Source organism: Stigmatopora nigra, chromosome 7 (genome assembly GCF_051989575.1).
Source record: "Stigmatopora nigra isolate UIUO_SnigA chromosome 7, RoL_Snig_1.1, whole genome shotgun sequence".
In the NCBI taxonomy this organism is placed as follows: Eukaryota; Metazoa; Chordata; class Actinopteri; order Syngnathiformes; family Syngnathidae; genus Stigmatopora; species Stigmatopora nigra.
Window position 1 is genome coordinate 3520216 of NC_135514.1, and position 21754 is coordinate 3541969.

The window sequence follows — 21754 nt, forward strand, 5'->3', positions numbered from 1 at the left end:
TAGAACTTGAAATATTAGTCATGTATGGATAGCAGGGCCTGCTTTTTCATTCATTCATTGATGTTCTGCACCGCACATCCTCATAAGGGTTCTGCTTGACCACCCCTGCTCTATATTTTACACCAGGGGTCTCAATCCGATTCCGCAAAGGGCCGCAGTGGGTCCTGGTATTTGTTACAACCGATCCAGTGTTGTGAGTTTAACCAGTGAGGGGTCTTCTAAAGTAAGTGGCTTCTGGCTGCAATCAACTGATTACACTTGTAAAAGGTGTCCGCTTGTTCGGTTTGAATGAAAACCTGCAGCCATTTGAGGACCAGTTTTAGACCGCTAGTGTACACCATCAGGCAGCAATCAACCACATGAGCCCCGATATAGCAATCCATGTTACAATAGTTATCGCCTTTATAGTTATTTGCTTTTTACTCCTCAAATCAATTGAGTTTAGCAGGTGACGCAATACATGTATGTAGTTCTGAGCCACGTTGTCAGCTTGGATTAATTGCTTTGTTGCAAGGAACAAGTGGGTGGGCAGTTGAATAATACGGCAATAAGTCACAGAGTCGTCCATTTAAAATCCGATCATTCTTAGGAAGATTTGACTTTCAAAGACAACAGCAATATGTCAACAAAATGTATTCAGTCGTCAAAGTTCAACTCATATATGACATTCATTTGGGCCATTTTCATGTGTGAAATGTGTAAAAATTTATTTTTCAATGGGAAGGGACTTTCAATCAAAAGACATTTAGGAGAAATATAAACTGCAAGTCAGTCAAGTTTCTATGGTGGTACACAAAAGCAAAAAAACAACTTAATCACAAAACACAATGACAATTATGATGCATATGGCACGGGCAAATATATAAATAAAAACAACCCAATACAAAACATGCAAAGCCCAACAACAGATAAAAAATACTAAGAGGCTGATAACATCATAGAAAAATAGAAATAACAAAAAAAGAAACAAATTTGGAAAATCCAATAATACTTGACACTCCTGAAAATTGATTATTAAAAATACATTCATATCTAGGGGGCAAAAACATTTTAGACTCTACTTTTCTCTCATTTGGAATAGGAGTGCCTTAGTATTCTTCTCTAACGGAGTGTAAAAAGCAGTGTAAAGTCTACTTTTGAAGACTTCCACCTAAAGGTACTCTAAATTTGGCAGCTTTTTGCCACATGCTCGGAGGTAAAACATTTTGATCAGGAGTTTGATCTCTCATCTCACCCTCATGCCTCAGGTTTCAGATAGAGTGCTTACAGTGGCAGCCATTGTATGACTGAAAGCGTCCTACAGTGTTATGACTTCTATTTCTCACGTTCACATCCCGTCTCAGATTGGCACAGTCACACTACTCCAGCTGTTTCAGAACGAGCGTCTTTGTGCAATTACACACTTCCGCGATTAGGCTTCACCTCTGTGTTGATACATAGATTTGGTGACAAAGGGAACACAGGCAGAGGCCAGATTAGTCAGGCAGAGAATTCAAATGCCTTGAAAAGTGCTGCTGAAGTTGTTTTTTTTTCTAAAACAAATAAGACAGGTAAGCAAGCAACATTTTTCTGAGATAAGTGTTCAACCCAAAACCTGTAGGTTTAATACACCGCAGCTAAACCGTTAATTTTGCTGTAGCGTCAGATAGCTGCTGAGCAGATACTCTTCTTTGCTTTGTTCCAGATCAGTGCACTGTTTCCTGTACGTATTCTATGTAAATTACATACGATAATCGGCGTGCATGGCACAATGCAGGTTCCCGTGGCGCTAGCGGAAGCGGTGAGTAGATAACACCGCCTAGTAAGATTTGCATAGGCTTTGTGTTTTGGGCGTCACTGAATGTGAGCCTTCAGGATTGGTAGGGATTTCCTCAAGGTTTTGTTTAAGTAAATGCCTGCTTCCTCTCGGGGCCACAAGCTTTATGCTCCGCAGACAGCACGGGGTGGGGACAGAGGGCACAAACAGAATAACAAAACTCTAAAGTCTGGTGGAAACAGGATGAGGGAGTGATAGCCCCTTTACTCAAGTCTTACTCTTCCTAGACAGAACCCAGCTATATTCAACAGGACTCAATGATATTATTCAGTAAGGTATTGAATCCAAAGAGCCATGTAATGTGGACAAGATAATGCACAAGAAGTGTCACTCAGATGGGAAGGTGAACCATAGAGGGCATGTTAATCCATGTTGGGTATTTTCTTAGAGGCTCTGAAGCTTCAAGGTGTGCATTATCTTTAATGTATGTTTGCTCTGAGTAAAGACGTACACCCTTCTCTTTTTTAAAAAAAAGTATTTTCCTTTGGTTTCATATGCTCTTGCTCCTGGCCTTTATATGATAGCGCTATGACGATCATTGTCACTATGAAACAAAGGAAAAGCTCCCACTGAGCATCTCGCTGCGTGTGTGCACTCTGTAAAACCTCCAACTTTCCACAGAGAATGCAGACTCAGTTTAATACCCTTCCAAAATGCTTCAAACCAAACAAACAATGTCTGACAGAGAAATCAACAAAGAAAGGAACAACAGCTAAGACACTTTGTTATGGATCGGAAACTAAAGTCTGGGAAATCTGTTTGGCTCGTGATATGCTTCATTGTGGAAATTGTATTCAGACAGAAGTTATCAGAATTCACATGTTCTACCTGCCTCAGTCTATTTTTATGTTGATTTCACTCAGCTTGTGGACTTTATTCAATTATGTTGCCAAGCATCACTCTGTAAAATGTGCAGGATCTGTGCACACTCCAGAGGAGGGCTTCTATGTTTTCGAAGGTAAAAATCCCTTTAGGCACTTGAACATTTACACCTGTGCTTTACTTTCTCAGTTGTTTTAAATCCTTACGAAACAATTGAAATCGAAATGTTAAAATTGCAGAGAGAAAACAACCTTAAAGCTTTACCTAAAATTTTTGCCTATTCAACACTTGAATGAACTCAACTTTTCCTAGCTGACATCGGGTGAACAGTTTTGGGGTCCTGGGTTGGTCTGAGTGTTTTTTTTCATGGTACTCTGGTTTCCCCCTATATTTCAAAAACATGCATGGTAGCCTGGTTTTACACTCTAAATTGCCCTTAGATATGAGTGTGAATAGATGTCGTCTCCTCGTGCCCTGGAATTGGCTGGCCACCAATTCAGAGTGTGTCCGGCCTCATGCCCGAAGTCAGCCGGGATAAACTCCAGCACCCCCTGAAACCCTTGTGAGAATAAGCGTTTCAGAAAATGAATGAATGTTTATCATGTCCGTTTAAGACACGTCTCAAAGGTCACATCAATATTGGAGTTTTGGGCGTTACATTATGCGAAACTATAGAAATGAGCAACAGAAGCAATTTCACCTCAAGTTATTCCTCAAAAATACGTATGGATTGGATTCATTCATTTATTCAGTCCTAATTATTCAAATGTTAAAATATTATTAGGCTGGTAATGTATTACATCTAGTTTGTTAGACCGAATCAACTACGTTTTAGAATGCAGTCACTCATTCTGCAGTGCCTTTTTATACACGATGATATGTGATAGTGTCATTGAAACACTTTACGGTGGCAGGTGTCTCAGCTCAGTTCACAACAAGCAGCAGTTGTTTAATATATAGTATACATTTGTCCAGCCACTTTTTCTCCCTTCCTCCAGACCAAGAGCTAAGCCATTTGATTAAATTATTCACTCTATATTCTTGATGATAAAGAACATCATTTATTAAAATGATGCTAATAATGATTTTCAATAACAGCAGCTTGCTTGATGAAGCAACCTGTTTGTGATGAAGAATATTTTTCCCTTTTTGATGGACATGCTGCAGTTTTTCTTTATGTTGTGTTGAGTAGGAGGGCTGATTTGGCAGATTTGTCTGAGAGGACAGCCTCAGAACATCATTTAGGAAGCATGAGGACACACACTAGAGTAGTGTGCTTTATAGTATTTACATTCTGTCTGCACACATTTAAACAGCGTGTCTAATAATGGTACAACTTGTTTTTATGAGATGTCTATAGCAATAATTATCTTTTTTTTCCCCAAGATTCTTGAGCTTTTGTATTATTCAGTGTGTATATTGTATGTACCATTCCGTCAGTGACCTCTCAGGATTGTATTTGAATATGAGAACTACCATTTCCCTGTCATTTCATATTTCAAATCAAAGAGGTCAACATGGAAAATGTCTCCAAACCAATTTGTGTTTCAAAAAGACCCTAGAGAAATGGTGGCTTGTGTTGTGTTTGATATGCACAAAGACACTTCTCCCTTATCTATCTTTTCAGAGGAAAAAGGAAGGAGATGGAGGGTGAAGTGCTCCAGGAATCAGTGCTGCCTCTATGAGATATGACACAGCTTGATTTTGATCATTGACATTTTCTTTTTCATGCATTCAGAAAAACAAAGCCTGCCTTCCATTAAGGAATTATTCAAATGACCTTCAACAGTGCATGTTTTCCTACAGTTTTGTTGCGGGAATATGAGAACACATACTGACATCTCAATTACTTATGCAAGGCTCAGAGTAGGCCCAGTGGATGCAATCACCGTGTGTGCAATCCTCAGTCACTCCGAATCACAGAGGCTCCCGGACAGACACACATAATTCAGACAAGTCAGGCAGGATTTGCATACAAAGATTACAAAAAAAAATGCATCATCTTGAGGGGGTAAAGAAGGGAGATTTTTAAGGGCAGCAGATAGTGATTGAAGGAGAGTAGCCAAGATAATTCAGTTTAAAAAGGTCTCAAATGTGATCTTTTATATGCTGCACAGAGCTGATATTTGCTTCTTTAACCCTACCCTCTCTTTAAATAAAAATACCCAAAACTGGTAGGTATAATAGAAGGCACATAGGCCTTACGGGCCATATGTTTACTGGACTAGCTATTATTCTTGTCCATCTTGGTTCCTATGAAACTATTTTTTTGGCTTCCGACCTCTCTGGAGGTGACACGCTGTCTTGTCGCCTGGTGATGGGTAGAGGGTGTTAGAGGAGTGGGCGAAGAGGTTGTAGGGGTGGGGTGGATGAGGGCAAGCGGGAAGGTGGGTTGGGGTGGAGTGCACTGGATGCAAACCCAGCATCATGTCATTAGCGTGGCACGACGGAGACGCAGGGGCACCCTGACACATGTCACGGACAGCCAGCCGAGAGCCCACGTATGAGGTTGACACGTTGCGCATAATTTATCTGGTGACATGATCTGCATGCCGAGTTGTTGATCTGTTGTGTTCGGTTTGGACATGGGTGCTCTGGCAGGGGAAGCAGGGTGGGGGTGATTATGCGCAGGGTGGGGGGGCAGGAAGCAGAGGGTGAGGTTGAAAAGGTGGCAGTATATGTGTGTACGTGTATGTTTAGTTGGGGCCAGACACTGAAGGGGGCGTGCGTTTGTCATGTCCACTGAGAAGCTACATAAACAAGAGAATTATACAAACAATAATGTAGACAACCACTTTTGGTATTTCGAACAAATAGTCGTATTGAGTCAAAGGGAAATTGCAACCGTAATCCTGCATTTCAAGACAACTGCTCATGAATTTAGTGACAAATACTATTGAACTGACCTGTTGTCTTTTATTGGATGATTGTTTCACAGGATGCTCCTGCAGTTTGGAATGAATATTCGGCTGCCACCAGATTTCATCGGGTACATTATTTGTGCTCCACCGATTCAATAAAACACTTCACAATAAATCCGTGAGTATGTAATGTTTTCTTTCAACGCACCTTGGGGGAATAAAAGCAATATTGAATTTCCATGCCTATAAAGTTAATGGTTGATTGGAAATGGTAAATGGTTGTGGGTGTGTCTAGATAAGTAATTAACATTGTAATGAGAAGTGGTTATGCTTAGGTTTTAGTGATAGTTTTGAATCATGCATCATATATTTGTGTAGCTTTCTCATCCATTTGAGAAAACCTCATCAACCATCAAGTACTACAGCGCTCCTCCTTCGTTTGCTCGTTTACATGAATTATGCATATGACCAGTCTCGTTAGAAAAGCCCCTCCCTCGTCATTCTCCTAATCCCTACTGTTGCTGAGGTAACCAGATTAGACATCACTGTGAGGTAGAGTAGGGGCCCCCAGGTCTTTCATTTCTAGGCAGACCAGATCTAGGACAGGCATGGATAAAATTCAGGAGGTCCTACAGCCCTGTAGGTCACTTGTCCACTTTTATCAGAGAACTGATTGGTTGATGGAAACGTGATGTTAATTTTTCTCAAAATCTTTTAACATTAGATGTTGTTTAAAAGAAGAAAACAGAGAGCTCACAGTCAAATTATGTAAATTGCATTGTGTTGTTCGAAGGAAACAATGGACACCAAAATGACAAGTGTGCAAGTGGTTATTTTGCAACAGTTAAGGCTATTTACCAGATATACTTAATTTGAAGACAGTTTTAAATCAACAGTATGAATTAACCACCCTGAAAAAACTATTGAATTAAAAGTGATTAAATTAAAGAGCACCTGCCCCTTTATTCTGGCTAAATAGTTATTTGATTATTAATTGACTTTATGCTATTATTTATTACACATGTTATTGGTCATTTTCCAAACTATTTATCCTCACACGGGTTGTGGAGGATGCTGAAGCCTATCCTAGCCTACTATGGGCACCAGGCGGGGGACACCCTAAATCTGTGGCCAGCCAATGGGACAACTCACGCAAGTCCGAGGAGAAAAAGCAGAATCCACACAGTGTAGCCCACCTGGGATCGAACCCTAAACCCCAGAACTGTGCGGCTGACACTCAAATCAAAACCAAATCCTAACTATAAAATTGAAGGTCAGAGTATAAATACAGAAACAAAACTCAATCTAGTACATAAGCTTATAAAGTTAATAAAAGCAATATGAATCGAATTTCTTTTTACATTAGCAAGCTCAAATAAGTAAACAACAAAAAATTCAATGTAGACAAATGGTAAAATGACTTCTGTTTGGCTTATATCTGCAGTTATAAAGCTGATTAATTGTCACAGTCATTGCCAGGTCAGGTGTTTGCTGGAGGCATCATAATACCCAGGTATAGTTAAAAAGAAAGAATCATGACAGCAAAACCCCACAATTTCTCTTGCTTCACTTCCAGGACTTGATTTGCTCCAATCATAAACCCCAAAACACCAGACAGCGTTGCCCATTGTTTTCCCTGTGCTTAGTTTCCCTTAGACTAGCTGTAAACACGACATTAAAACGAGTAGAATCGATAACAATCCCAAGCCATTCTTACACTAACTGCTATGTTGCAAGGACAGGTGTGTCAGAACTCCTGATAAAATTCCTAAGCGTAACACAATTCATTCTTTTTCAGTAGATGACATTTACTTTATTGCACTCCACTACACAGTTTTTAAAACTATTTTAATGCTTGACAATATTCACAAGTATTTGGAATGCTATGCAAGTGTTTTCGATCATTGTTTTTAAAAGCCCCTTATTTCTGTTTCAAACTTTCAGGACATGCAAAAATGTCTTATTCATAGGAAAAAGTGCTGGTCCTTTGTAGCATTTTTAATTTGACCAGTCTAAACCACGGGAACCTGCAATCATGAGCACACACACACACACAAATGCACACAAACACACACCCATAAGCACACCACTACACTGCCTATCCTTTGTTAAGCCAAGCTCGAGTTCCATAGACACAGATGAAGGCATGGAGAAAACACATGCCAAAAAGGCCCCCCTGCCACTCTCACTCTTCCACAGCGACAATGATAGGCTGTCATCACACAGCGATCAGCACTGTCACCCACAACATTGGAGTACACAAACACACGTACACACACACACTCACACACACATATCCGTAAAACTAACACACACGGATGCAGAAACACACACGTTAACATGGATACACAGGATCCACGACTGTGAAAATCCACAACAGCCTCGACAACACTGACAACCAAGTCACTGCTGTCACTTCAGTTATTTTTACACTGGGACCTGACAAGGTATCAAAAATCCCTCGCTATGGGAACAATACGAGACCACTGCATCAAGCCCATTAGACGCCACGTGTCACATCAAATATCTAATTATCTACTATTCAATATACCCAATTAAGTCAGAAATGTTCTCATGCACACATTAATTTACCACAGAGCAATGGAGGTAAACTAACATCGTGAGAACTCAGTTGTGAGCTGACAATGAGAAGGCTTAGGTGGCTCCGGAAGAGAGTTCTCTTCATTGTAAGCAGTTTGACCACAAACAATGACAGAGTGTCTCAGTGGAAACACATTGTAGTCATTTTTCAGTACAGGAATAGTTAACTTTTTGGCCCTGGCTTCGGTCACCCAACAGAAGGCAGCTACTACGTGATGAATCTGATTGGCGGCCGTTGGTGGTGAGATCAGTGGCACGGCTGTGAGATGGATGCCATCTTGGCCGCCTTGTGATGTGCAGTTTGTCGCCCAGGCTTCACGTGGAAGCCTTGAAAATAATACTGGCTGTCACTCAAAGAGAAATGTGGTATAGTTCCAAAAGATTATGGCCAACTAGTACCTTTTGTTTCTGCCTTTGGTAGCTTTTACAGTGCCTACCATTTTATATACACTGTTGCAGCAGACAATAAAAATACAGTGTAGGTGTGAATTACAAATGTAAAAAGTTGAAACTACAAAAGAGATTTTTATTATTGACTAAATCGATTATTTAAAATAGTAGTTACAGTGCATCTACCTCCAAACTTAAAACAAATGCCTTCATACAATAAGGTCATCCTGAGGAACCAATGCATTTAAAAAGTCTCATATGGCCTTTTAACCATTCATGATGTTCAAGAACAGATTGGAAAACATCATGTACTATTCCATATTATTTCCTTTGTTAAAATACTAATGACTGATTAAAAGATCTGTATTGTATACATGTATAATACATTTTCATTTGGCCACCCGATGGTCAATGATCGATTCCCACTCGGCGGGTGTTTGATTGTGAGCGCAAATGGTTATCCGCCTCTCTGTGCCCCACAACTCAATGGTGATCGATTTAAGATGTAGTCTGCCTTTAAAGGGAAATGCTCAAGCACCCTCTCACTCTGGATAAAAAGTGTTGAAATGTAATGATTGAATGAACATTTCTGGCAAAAATGAAACTATTTTGCATTTCATATCTACAATCTATATCAGTACTTTGACATGAAGTTTCCCAAAAGTTCAAATTGTGCTTTTTTCGCACATGCTTCAAAAACCTCCATATGTTAGAAGGCGGCGTTAGTTGAAAAAAGGTTGCATTCAGACTGCAGACTTCTCAGATTCCTCCTAAAATGTAAATTTTACTGCTGACTGTTTACATGATTTTGATTTGCCCAAATCAGATCTAGGCCTGTTCATACTTATCCACATCATTGACTTAGCTGACAAGTTTCTGTACCAAAAATGGCATAATCCAGCATAGACTGATGTGACAAACAGTAAAAACCCATCTGAGCTGTTCACACTGAGAACCACCTTGTCCATCTCAGATATAAAACTGACTGTCCGGACAACAAAAAAGCCACCTGGTTTCGATTTGGATGAGCTAAAAATTGGATTTTGGCTGCCAGTCTGAACAAGGTCAAAAGATCTCAAAGCAGGACTTTTTGACAGAATATAAGATTTAAAAAAAAACTATTTACTTATCCTTTAGAAATCTTTAAAGTAGATTTAAAAAAAATACCTCTCCCAATTACGATGAGAGGTGTGCATGAGGACTAAGCCCGCTAGAATTCGTGGTGTCATTCCCCATTAGGTTAGCATACTATAGTAAGCTAAATTTAAGTACTCTTGCCTACGGGAAACATAATATAGCCCTTGGCACTCAAGGCAGGCTACAGATCATATTACAACACAAATGAATAAATTGGTGCAGCATGATTATGAAAGATGTCATAAATTCAAATTGCAGCAAGTAGGAAGAGTTTGATGCCTGCTGGTAATTAGGGAATTTGTTTCATATGTACAGTGTGTAAATACCTTTTAAGTACTTCAAACACAAACATTTCATGTCGTTCTTGTAGAATTAATTTGAGTACTTTTACAGTCAGCTCAGGCTATACACTCCACCCCACACAAGTTCATAATTTGAGAAAAATCCAGAAAAAAAACTATCTCTTGCAGGGCTCGGCATGTTTGAGTGTCTCAATATCATCGTCAGTTGCCCTTTGACTCCCCAAGTATCTCGGTGTCCCACTAGGTAGTATATGACCATCTCGCATCAACAGAATCCCCATTTGGCCCCATTCTGCTCATTCTTGTTGTCTCCGGTGATAGAATTTTGGATTGGGGGACATTTGTACCATATCTGCTTACGGGTGTTCATTTATCATGTCCATCAGTTTACTTAATCCACAAATTTTGCTCTGTATATGTTATATATACAGTCGTTTCCTATGCTGCTTTGTTGTAAGTATGGCTGTCCATCCTCTCTCCACCCCTGCTCTGATGTCGCCATAAGACTCATAAGAATTTAAGCTCTCATGGCAAGTGCTTGTATATAAATAATATAGTTTGTATCTGTTTTTTTTAGATTATTTAGCCTTAGAATGTATGCTTTAAACTATTATTTAGGGGTAAAATGGGTGTGTTGCAGAGATTAACGGGAATTCAATGATTTTTAATGGAGAAAATACAATCTCATTCATCTTAAGCAGGGATCTCAAACCGATTCTGCAAAGGGCCGCAGTGGGTCCTGGTCTTTGTTTCAATCGTTCCAGTGTCGACATTTTAACCAATGAGGGTTCTTCTAAAATAAGATGCACCTGGCTGCAATCAACTGATTATACTTAAAAAAAAAAAAGGTGTCCGCTTGTTCGGTTTTAATGAAAACCTACATCCGCTGCGGCCCTTTGAGGAATGGTTTGGTCGTGGAATGGATTGTGCTTGTAATGTGAGGCACGTTACAAGTGCTTGTTATGTGAGCACGGGCTGTTCTATCTCCGTAAACAAACAAACTAAAGGAAAACAAAAAAGTTAAGTTTTTTTGTTTTGTTTTTAAGTGGAGGGAAGTGGTTAGAATGTGAATATAAAAAAAACAATTAATATAAAAATAATATAATAATGTTTCACATTTGGTGTGCAAATGGAAACTCATTAGTAAGAATGTTCAGCAATTCTCAATCTTAAAAGCAACCCTGCAAACCTTCCTAATCGCCACCCTACTAAATTACACCCACACTCTTTAACCTCTTGTTTGAATGGATTTGAACACAGTCAAAGATGTTGCACTTCAGAAAAAACTACTCATATGAATATCGTAAGAAAAATACATCTGTGGCCCACGGAGCCAGCTTCTATCACCACCTCCACAACCCCAGGGCAAACACCAATCCTTCCCCATTGTATGTTCATAGCCTGAAGCAAGGATTGACGATTCATAGCAGACAGTTGGAGGAGGACAACAGGGTCAGCTTTGCCTGCAGGCACTGCCCCCCTCATAGCCACAGTAGCCGCTCATTTTAACCCTCAACAACACGGACAAGACTTAAGGCCTCGGCTGCTTCTCAGGAAGTCCCACAAAATTTTCAAAGACATCTGGGGACAGGACCTGGTAAAGTGGAAGTGTTTTTTTTTGCTAGTATGAGTCAATTTTCAATGCAGTCTTCCGATGTAAATCAAATTTTAAAATACTACTTCTGAGTGCATGCAAATTCCAGAAGGGGATGATGAACAAATCAAGGTACTTTAATCTCCTGCATTGAGTGTGTTCTTTGCAGCTATGAGGCCATTTTCATGCTCTACACCAAAGCATACATTTTTCATTAAAACGGTACAACTCGAACATTTTCATAGAGTTAAAAACATGAAGTTGCATGATCTAAAAACATGAAGTTGCATGATCTAAAATCTAAGATTTAGGGTATCCCCCCACATGATATCTATAGTTAAATTGGATAGGCTCCAGCATATCATGAAACCCTTGTGAGGATAAGCGGATCAGAAAATGAAATAAAGATCTAAAATCATTAAATTTACGCTTGCTGCCACAATCACAGCACCTATCATTAAGTCTGTCTTCTAGAAAACACATTTACAGTATAAAGCTAACTATGTCTAAATTTGGAGTGGGCCGTATTATCAATGGGTGGCAATCCCCGGAATTTTCTGGTGGTGCTTATTGTAATTGACGTAAGGTGTGTGATTTTCTCAATTCAAAACTTGCTCAATTCTTGAGGGATTTACATTGACTTGGTTTATAAGAAACCCTTTCAACGTGACTATGATCTTAGCTGTATTTGATCAAATTCTAGATTCTTACATTTGCAGTAAAAAATACTGCATCACTGATATCTATAATTAACAAAGCCATTTGAAAAGTGAGCAATCTAGAGCCATTTCACATGATTCTTTAACACTATTCATTCATCTTCTACACCGCCCACACTCAAAAGGGTTGCGAGGGTTGCTGGAGCCTAACCTGACTGCCTACACCCTAGAGTGGTCGCCACTCAGTCCAGTGAGAAACGACTATACGCACTCCCAATCATGCTGCCACCAAAGTCAGGCGAGTAAACGTTTACTCCACGAGGCACCAACACTTGTGATGTGTTTATAAAATGGCTCTGATGTATAATGGCCATAGAGGGGAAATGCCCATTCCCATTTCAGATCACTGGACATGCAACCCACCTGAATTATAACTCCTCTGCCTGTCTCATTTCCAGTCTCTTTTTTTTCCCGTTCAATGAGCCACTAACATTACTTGAGCTATTGGTAGTTAAAGTTAAATTAGTCCATGCCAACTCACTGTCAATAGTATGTAACCACTGACAATATTTTAGATGGGTTTATTGAAACATTTCTCTCAGAAGAGAATGAGGGTAGTCAGGTTTATATCACTAGTTTTTTTACTGTCTCATAGTACATTGTTTTTTTCTGTTTATCAATGCTTTCTCCACCCCAATGTTCAGTATTTTTGTGGAATATGCATGATGCCAATATTTTAAAATAATAATAGGGTCATTCAATTTGATATTTTTTAAATAATAATAGAAAATAGGTGTGCACACATTTATATATAAAAAAGTATATTGTGCACATAGAGAGACAGGCAGATAACGTTAATCTGAATGACTTTTCTTCTTACCACTGCCATTTTTGTATTGTTGCTAGCTACAGTATAAAACGAGACAAAGGGCATATCTATATGACTTTGGATCTTAATGAGGCCTGTTCTGTCTTTTTAAAAACGGAGACAAGGTCCTCATCAGACGCTTTTCCCTGGGGACTGTCACCCTTTGCAGAGTGTGTATCCACGTAAGAGAGCTCTCTGACACAAAGGCATCTCTCGTCTATCTGCAAAGCTTCTTCAAGTGTTTATCCACTAGAACTGACAGAGAGCTGACTTTAATTAGCACCGGTTCCCTTTGTACCCCTGCTCAACACCCTCCCTCTGCCTCATCACATTGCGTAATTCCAAACTCAACCCTATATTATAGTTTCAGTCACTGATATTTTTGAAGGATCGGTTCGTAGAGAGAGGGAGAGAGAAGGGGGGCGACGGGTTAAGACGGCCAATCTCTTAAGTTAAGACACATAATTAAAACTCAATGACAAATTTAATTAGCTACTTCCGATAACACAAACACGTACGATCAGCATGCTAAAGAAACACATACTGTATACACCAAGCTTACAAGTGTGTCCGATTAGAATCAATGTTGACTCAAAGCAGTCACATAAACACACAAGGCTAAAGTCTTTTTAAACTCAATGCGCCTCCCTTGACACCCTTTTGGGGGTGAGGTTGTCACTCAATATGACATACTACCGTAAGTAATCTTCCAAACTCAAGCCTTTGGTTTCCTCCCCATCAGCAACACTCATCCAATCATTTGTGAGTTTTCTCAGTGTTAATGATGAAGGGTTTAATTCATCATAACAGTATTCGCACAACCTCTAATTAGCAGCAACACTCATACAACAATGCCAGCATTATCTCCTCATGCAAATGAGCTCAGTCTGTGGCTGTTGCATACTACTGTGATAACCACACGGGCCTGTGTTCATCATACTCACATTTAACCCTCGTTTTGTACTAACTCCACCATCCATACCGAACAAACAGCAAATAATCACCCTATTATCAGCTCGATTAATCATGTTTTTGAATTTGACTTCAATCCAATACTCATAGGAAGAAAAGCCATCACAGGAGGTGACTTTTATGGTTTTGATATTCATGCTTAGTTGCCATTTCAATCAAATGCAAACACGTGTAATATTTATGTCCTTAGAATTTGTGTTGCAAGTAATGATAAAAAATAATGGTATTTTAGTTATCATCTGCATTGATGCCGATCAAGGAGAAGTTGTGTATTCATTGAGTACGATTGGCAGAATGTACAACGAGCGAAATCAAAATGCAGTAATATAATAGCTTTGAGGACAAAGAAAGGATTTTTTAAATATACATTCATTCTTTTTCTGAACCGCTTATCCTCACAAGGGTTGCAGGGACAGCCGGAGTCTATCCCAAATAACTATTGGCACAAGGTGGGGGATCCCCCTCAATCAGTGGCCAGCCAATTGCAGGGCCCAAGGAGGCGGACAAACATTCACACTCACACTCATACTTAAGGGCAATTTAGACATTTTTTTAACTCCATACAGTGAGGACTGGCCAGGAATCAAACCCCTGACCCCTGAACTGTGAGGCAGATGCGGTAACCACTCGCGCTGCCAGCCGCCTTTTTGTAGACATGCATGCTTAAAAATATTGCAAGAAACTCAACCAACCTTGTTACAAACCTCATGTCTTCATAAAGATGTGTATAGCCAAATGTGTCACATTCAGGGCAGAAGGTTAAAACATTTTTAAAAAAAAGTAAAATGCAATGTTATTCGATTTATATATTTATCTATTTGAATTTCAATAATAAACCAGTTTTCATAGATGACCTGAAAAAGAAAAAAAAAACAACATCTGACCACACACTAAAACAAGCTGCTTGATTTTATTAACATTAAAACATCTAGTTCATGTTATACCGTTTTCAGTACCATCACATAGATGATATAATAACTATTCGGTTAGATGTCAGTTGTATGTTTGTCGTCATTAGTTGCAGTCTGCAGTCTTTCTCTGTCATTGCTTGTTGAGGTGAGACCTTGTGATGATATGTCAAAGCAATAGTGCGTGCACCTAACTGGGTCAGACTAGACAATTACAAGGCTTTAGGGTGCTGGTGTCAAAGGGTGAGATGTTAAAGAGAGAAGCGATGCATGGGGAGCGTACTGCGTTACGTAGCAGGGCATTTAATGAATTGGTCTAGTGCTGATCTGGCTTTCGCCGACACCCGTCCTCACTCCAAGCCCGCCAGCCGTTCCTTTAAAGATTTAATGACACATCATAATTAGCATAATGTCCCAACTTGTCTGCTGATTTTGGCTGTCAGACTGTATTTGTTTGACTATGGCCAATTACAGAAGTGATGTGTGTAAATGAGTGTGTTGGGTTGGGGGCATTCACATCCTACTATCTACCCCTAACAAGAAGGTAATGCATTGTCTAAAATCCAAACAGGAAGGGCAAGGACCCCTTTACACAGAAATGCGGCAAAATAATTAAGTGAAAATGTTCTATTATAGATTTGCGTGGACATGAGAGTTCAATTTTTGTTATTCCATACAGTTGGAGACAAAGGTGTTTTTTTCACAGGACTGGCAATACAAAAAATCCTTAACAATATCCTATTCAGCTCAAGTTGTGGTTATTGTTTTTCAATACTCCTGACAGCAAAATGGTAAAGACAGCCTGGTGGTCCACATTATTCTAACTGCTGTAAAATCCATGGACACTATAATTGATGTTTATTTTTGAAAGAGACGTGAATACAATTCTACGTATGTGACTGAGCATTTAAAAGTGAATATATATCACTGTTAAAAGAGAATAAAATACATTTAAATATCCTGCAAGGTCAAGTTGATGTTTTTTTTTCCTAAATAGATGAAATTTGCTTGGGTGATCGAGTGGTCAGTCTCGTCAGTCTCACAGTTATGGGGTCCTGGGTTCAAATCCGGTCCACTTGTGTGGAGTTTGCATGTTTTTCCCGGGCCTGTGTGGGTTTTCCCCAGGTATTCTAGTTTCCTCCCATATTCCAAAAGCATGTATGGTAGGCTGGCTGATTGGGCACTCTAAATTGCCCCTTGGTATGAGTATGAGCATGAATGGTTATCCACAAAATTTCTCGAATTCGGAATGAATAAAGTTATCCAATTTTTTTGTGCTCTGCGATCTGATAGCCACCAATTCAGGGTGTCCTACTCATCTGGCCCAAAGTCAGCTGGGATATGCTCCAGCACTCTCCAAAGACCCTAATGAGAATAAAGTGGTTCAGAAAAAAGCAATGAATGAAAATAAAGTTCTGAAAACATGCTGAGAATGTTCGTCTATTGTTGTCACGACCTAAAAGTCTTGTGTCATCACTGCTTTCTGGCTGTCCCCTTTATTCTTAGTAAATAAAACCAAAAGTGGTTCAAAGCATACAAGGGTTGTGCGGGTTGCTGGAGCCTATTTTACTTCAATTGCAGCCTAAAAATCTGAACACAAAATAAATGAAGAGACACTGAACTATTCTCCCATCAATCATAGAATACATTTAAAGAGGAAAAACAACATCATTGCTTGAATTAATTCATTCACACTATCTTTGAGTGAGAAATAAACCTTTGCCACGTGCCCACAAGTTGGGTGAGTGATTCAATATAGAGTTGAATTAATTTAAGTATGTATTGCTGAGAGGGAAGATGAATAAATGTGAGGTGTTTCACAGTGACGCTTTTATTACATCATCTACCTTGTCAAGTAGCTTAATCTTTTCATAGTGAGGGATGCTTATATTTACTATTTATTTAACTTGTTTTAATGAATTTATGTCTTATTTATTTTTTTCTACTATGGATTCAAGACAAAGCAACCTTATTTAAAATGTATCTGAACAGAAAAGAAATGGAGGTGAGAGAGTCAGTATTAACTATGATCAAATATCATCGCTCCAGGCTAACTGGGCATCGAGGCCCCCTGACAGACATAGACCACAAAGAGCTGTGTGGGAGATAAAATGGAGAAAATAGTAGGTAAAGGATGTCCATGTGTCTGTATAAATCATCATTGGAGAGACTAATCTCTCAGGATCCATGGCAGGATAAATGCTTTGCTTATATATCCAACATGTCTCAGTCATTGGGCACGCTCAGTAGGCACAAGGCCTCTCTGGGCATGGTGCTTGAACCCCTTTAAACCCTCGCTTCCCACACCTCCACTTCTAAATCATCGCTCACACTCATCTTTTTCACTGCGTTCCTTCAAGACTGAGACATTGACTAGGACAGAAATCACATTTCTCTGTATTTCATACAGTCACGTGGCATAAAAGGAACATTTTCTCATTAAGATATTTAGATCTCTGAACTTCAGGTTTTTTTGTTCTTTCAACACAAATTGTTTTGCTGAAAATTTTTGTTGCACTAGTGTATACACTTTTACAAGGAATTGTGCAAACAGCATAATCTTTAAGGAACTGGAATATGTAGATTAAGCTCCATACAAGCCTTTTACACGTACAAGTTCATGCAAGTGTCTGAAAGTAATTACACTGGTCAGTTGAATTCACCGGGAACTCTACCATCTAATGACCTAGCCAAAGAACTTTTCTAAGTAGCCTTATGTGGGAATTAGAGTTGCCCACTCTAATGAAAAAAAAGTTGGTATCTCGTTGATAGAGCCAGCCTGCCCAATATCCATCACCTTTATATTCTTAGCTGCTTTTATTACATTTTACCTGACTACATTACTATAGTAGATCAATTAATACACAAAAAAACTATCCTAAGAATATGAGCACCCCGTAGTGTTTACACGATAACGAAATAATCTCCCATCAAATTAAAATGATTATATTCCCAGTTTTCTGTGCTTTATTGAAGCGAGTTAGCAGACCTGACTTTCGAGTCAGGTTGAGTGTGCTCTATGTGAAATTGTTTATTTTCTACGGCTCATTAAAGATGACGTGATATTGATCACACAACATTGATTATGGGATCTGGGAGGGTTAATATAAAAAGCAGAACATTTAGTGTCCAGTAAGAGTACAAACATGAACAAAGGCCGATGATATAGCTATTATCACTAAACTACACTACATTTTCTTATTTGTGTTCACTTTAAGACAAAATAACAACTACCATCGAAAAATAAAAAACGCCAGATATGTAACAGTACATTTCCAACTAGGTCTGATGGCCACGATCCGGATATATTGCGGTTAACATCACATAGAAATATTGTCATATATAATATCAGGAAAAGCCTTTATTCTGCAAAATAGACCTTAGTGGAAGACCTTTTACAGTTTACCAATCAGTCAGCCTTGCTTTTTAATCTCAAAAGATCTTTTTCAGCTCCCTTTGTCCTTTTTCTTGGATAGTAGTGGAAAGACTGACATAAAATAAATCTCGGTCTATTGTTTCTCCACTCAAAGATTTCCCTATTTATATGACCCTTCATACTCTTCCCACCCCTATGTTGTCTATCCATGTTGTACATTTATATTTTATTGTTCCTTGTTACACGAGCTTCATTTTGGTGCTGCTAAGATAACGACAACCTCTCCCGACATGTCACCAATACCTCTTTTCCGTCCCTCTTCATTTCTTCCTTGTTCTCGCTTGCTGTAATCTGTTCCTATCGCAGTAGTAAAGGTGCAGCCTGATTGAAACAAACGGGTGCTGATTGCTGATCAGCCAGCTGTAAAGCCTGGCAAGGATATGAGCTCATGAAAAAAAATGGACCTGATTTGAGAAGCAGCGAGCGTCGCTCACCCTGCTAGCCTTGCTGTCCCCTGCTGTTACCCTCTATCCTGCCATCCCTTGCCTTGTCTTTCACATATCAACCCCTTCCACCTCACTTTGACTGCTTAGAACTGTTGCCAGGCATAATTGTCATGATATAAAATGAAGAAAAGAAAAAAGGAAAATGCTAAATATTTAAAAACAAATAAAATGTGAAGGACAAATAATTATTGCATATTTTTTAAACTTTCAATTTTTACCTTTGCACTTCTATTCATTCAATCATTCATTCATTTTCTGAACCTTTTTTCCTCACTGGGGCCTCGGGGGGTGTTGGAGCCTATCCCAGCTGACTTTGGGCCAGAGGCGGGGGACACCCAGGATTGGTGGCCAGCCAATCACAGGGTACAAGGAGACAAACGCTTTCACTCGTACTTCGGGGCAATTTAGAGTGTCCAATCAGCCTGCCATGCATGTCTTTTGAATGTGGGAGAAAACCAGAGTACCCGGAGAACACCCACGCATGCCCGGGGAGAACATGCAAACTCTACACAGGTGGACCGGCCCGGATTTAAATCCAGGTCCCCCAGTATGAGGCCGACGTTCTAACAACTCATCTGCCGAGCCGCCTCATGGCGTAGATGTTCATTTGCCTGACTTCAGTGCGAACAGGCGCGGGCTCAATTCCCGCTGGTGGCGGTATGGTTGGGAGTGTGGATGGTGGTTTGTCTCTGTGTGCCCTACGACTAACTGGCGACCAGTCTAGGGTGTAGTCTGTCATTTGCCTGAAGACAGCTGGGTTAGGCTCCAGCAACCCCCATAACCCTTTCTGGGATGGGCAGTGTGGAAGATGAATTAAAAAGAAGGACCTTCCAAATATGATATCTTGATGCTTCCATTTCATGAATGAGGATGTCTTTTTTTCATAGCAATTTTAATTGTCATATGAAGACCTTTTTTTTGCGAGCAAAGTGAGAGTACACATTCTAAAAGGCCACTTAAATACATTAAATGTGTTTGTTTTTACACATTCAGATAATTTGCCTTCTTCATTTTGAAACATACAAAGGCATAAATAGCACACACTGAAATCCTCCCCATCTTGTGGGGTCAGTATAAAATTGGGCTATAATTACCCCCAGCAAGTCATTAGAATTTGTGATTTGCTGAAAGTGAAAAAAAATAGAAGAGGGACACAACTTAATGTCGGAAAATTGGACAAATACGTGGCACTTACGGAAATTCTGAATAGCACACACAAACGAACATTAAATCAAAATCTCGGTGACTGTGTATGCAAAATCAAGGCCAACAGATCTGCATTAGAGTGGTGCATATAGTAACAGAGAAAAACTCTAATTGGGGGTCATTATTTAAGTCATGAGAGGAAGTGGGCTGCAGACTCATTTTAACTCCCTGACTTTTTTTTTTCTTTGACAGGAGCTGTAAATTAAGAAAGTGGTGATATTTAATACCTTTTAACCTCCCTGAGACAGTTTCTGATCAATTACTAGAGCCGGCTGTAATTGTTAGGCTGGATAATGATTCCACATGTGAGAAGAGCGGCACTAAGATGAAGCCCTGAGTGCAATTACCTTAAAGCCCTCAAGTGTACGGGTTTCTTGAGAGGACATTACAGGAAGAGAGCTTCAGCGAGAACGTCAGAGTCTGTGCAGAGTCCTATGAAGCAGATGAATTGAAATCATCCCACATTGGTGTACTCGAAGGCCTTTTCATGGTGATAAAACCGCAATATACACAGATCAATCAAAGTGAATCAATGTGCATCCACATTGTCAGAGATCTGTAAAAATATATTGTGTTGAATGTGTTTAATGTGTTGATGTTATTTTTTATCCATTGACTGAAAATTATGTTAACAGACTGGCTACTTTTGGAGTTTGGTAGAATTTCAAACATTCATTTTCTGAACCAGTTGTCCTCACAAGAGTAGCAGGGTTTTAAAGCCTATCCAAGCCGACTTTGGGCACCAGGTGGAGAACACCCTCAATTGATGGCCAGCCAATCGCAGGACAAGAGAAGACGGGCAACTATTCACACTCACAGTCATACATAGGGGCAATTTGAAGTGTTCACTCAACCCACCATTCATGTTTTTGGATGTGAGAGGAAACCAGAGAAAACCCACTCAAACCCACAGAGAACATACAAACTCCACATAGGAGGATCAACCTGGGATGGGACCCAGGAACCCAGAAATGTCAGGCCAACGTACTAACCACTCATCCGCTGGGTCGCCCAGGGCCTTTGAATTTGAATATCATATTTTTCCCCACTACTTCATGCATAAGATAGGTCAAAGGCATGTGACCTTGTAGTATGAATTGAATTGAATGCCTTTATTGTCATTATACAAGAACAATGGCATTTAAAGCGCAAGTGAAAAGACAAATAAATACACATGTCGTTATCCATGTGATTTGTGATTTGACTGCAGTCTCTTTTGTTTGCCAAAACGATCTTCAAATAAGCAGATGTGAAATCAGTGGCAGTGTGATGCCTTCTTATGGAAGTACGTGCCCACTCAGTATGTCCTTCATACCCACTCATTTGTTGCGGCAAAATGCATCAATTCTCTCATGAGAGCCTCACAGTGATGAATTTATTGTATTTCATTGTGTTCACAACAAAGCAAGTGACATTTCTCAAACCATAACCAATTTTCATGATTCTCAAAAACTGTAGACTACACGGCTCTTCTTGCATTTCCATTATTTAGATTCTATTATATATTTATCAATGAAATCTCTTCTCAACTGTTGTGATACCAAAAGGGCTTTTATATATATATTTATATCAATTTTTTTATCTTCTACCCTTGAACTGCAATGTTTTGCTCACAAAGGACATCAGGGTTGTTGGAATGCATACAAACAAATATAAGAAATTCCAAACCAACAAAATGCTTGATTTCTTCAAATATTGAACAGTTGGTAGTGTTATCTGGCTTGGTGACCCAGCAC

General features: G+C 39.5%; 1 long non-coding RNA gene across 1 annotated transcript in view; it reads right to left on the reverse strand.

Moving 5' to 3' along the window:
- The window catches only part of LOC144198960 (uncharacterized), a 46221-nt gene extending 25843 nt beyond the window's left edge, over nt 1-20378 (reverse strand). Inside the window, exon 1 of the long non-coding RNA XR_013326811.1 lies at nt 20366-20378. This is a non-coding gene — a long non-coding RNA (uncharacterized LOC144198960). The remainder of the gene's footprint in view (nt 1-20365) is intronic.
- Between the last annotated feature and the right edge of the window lie 1376 nt (nt 20379-21754).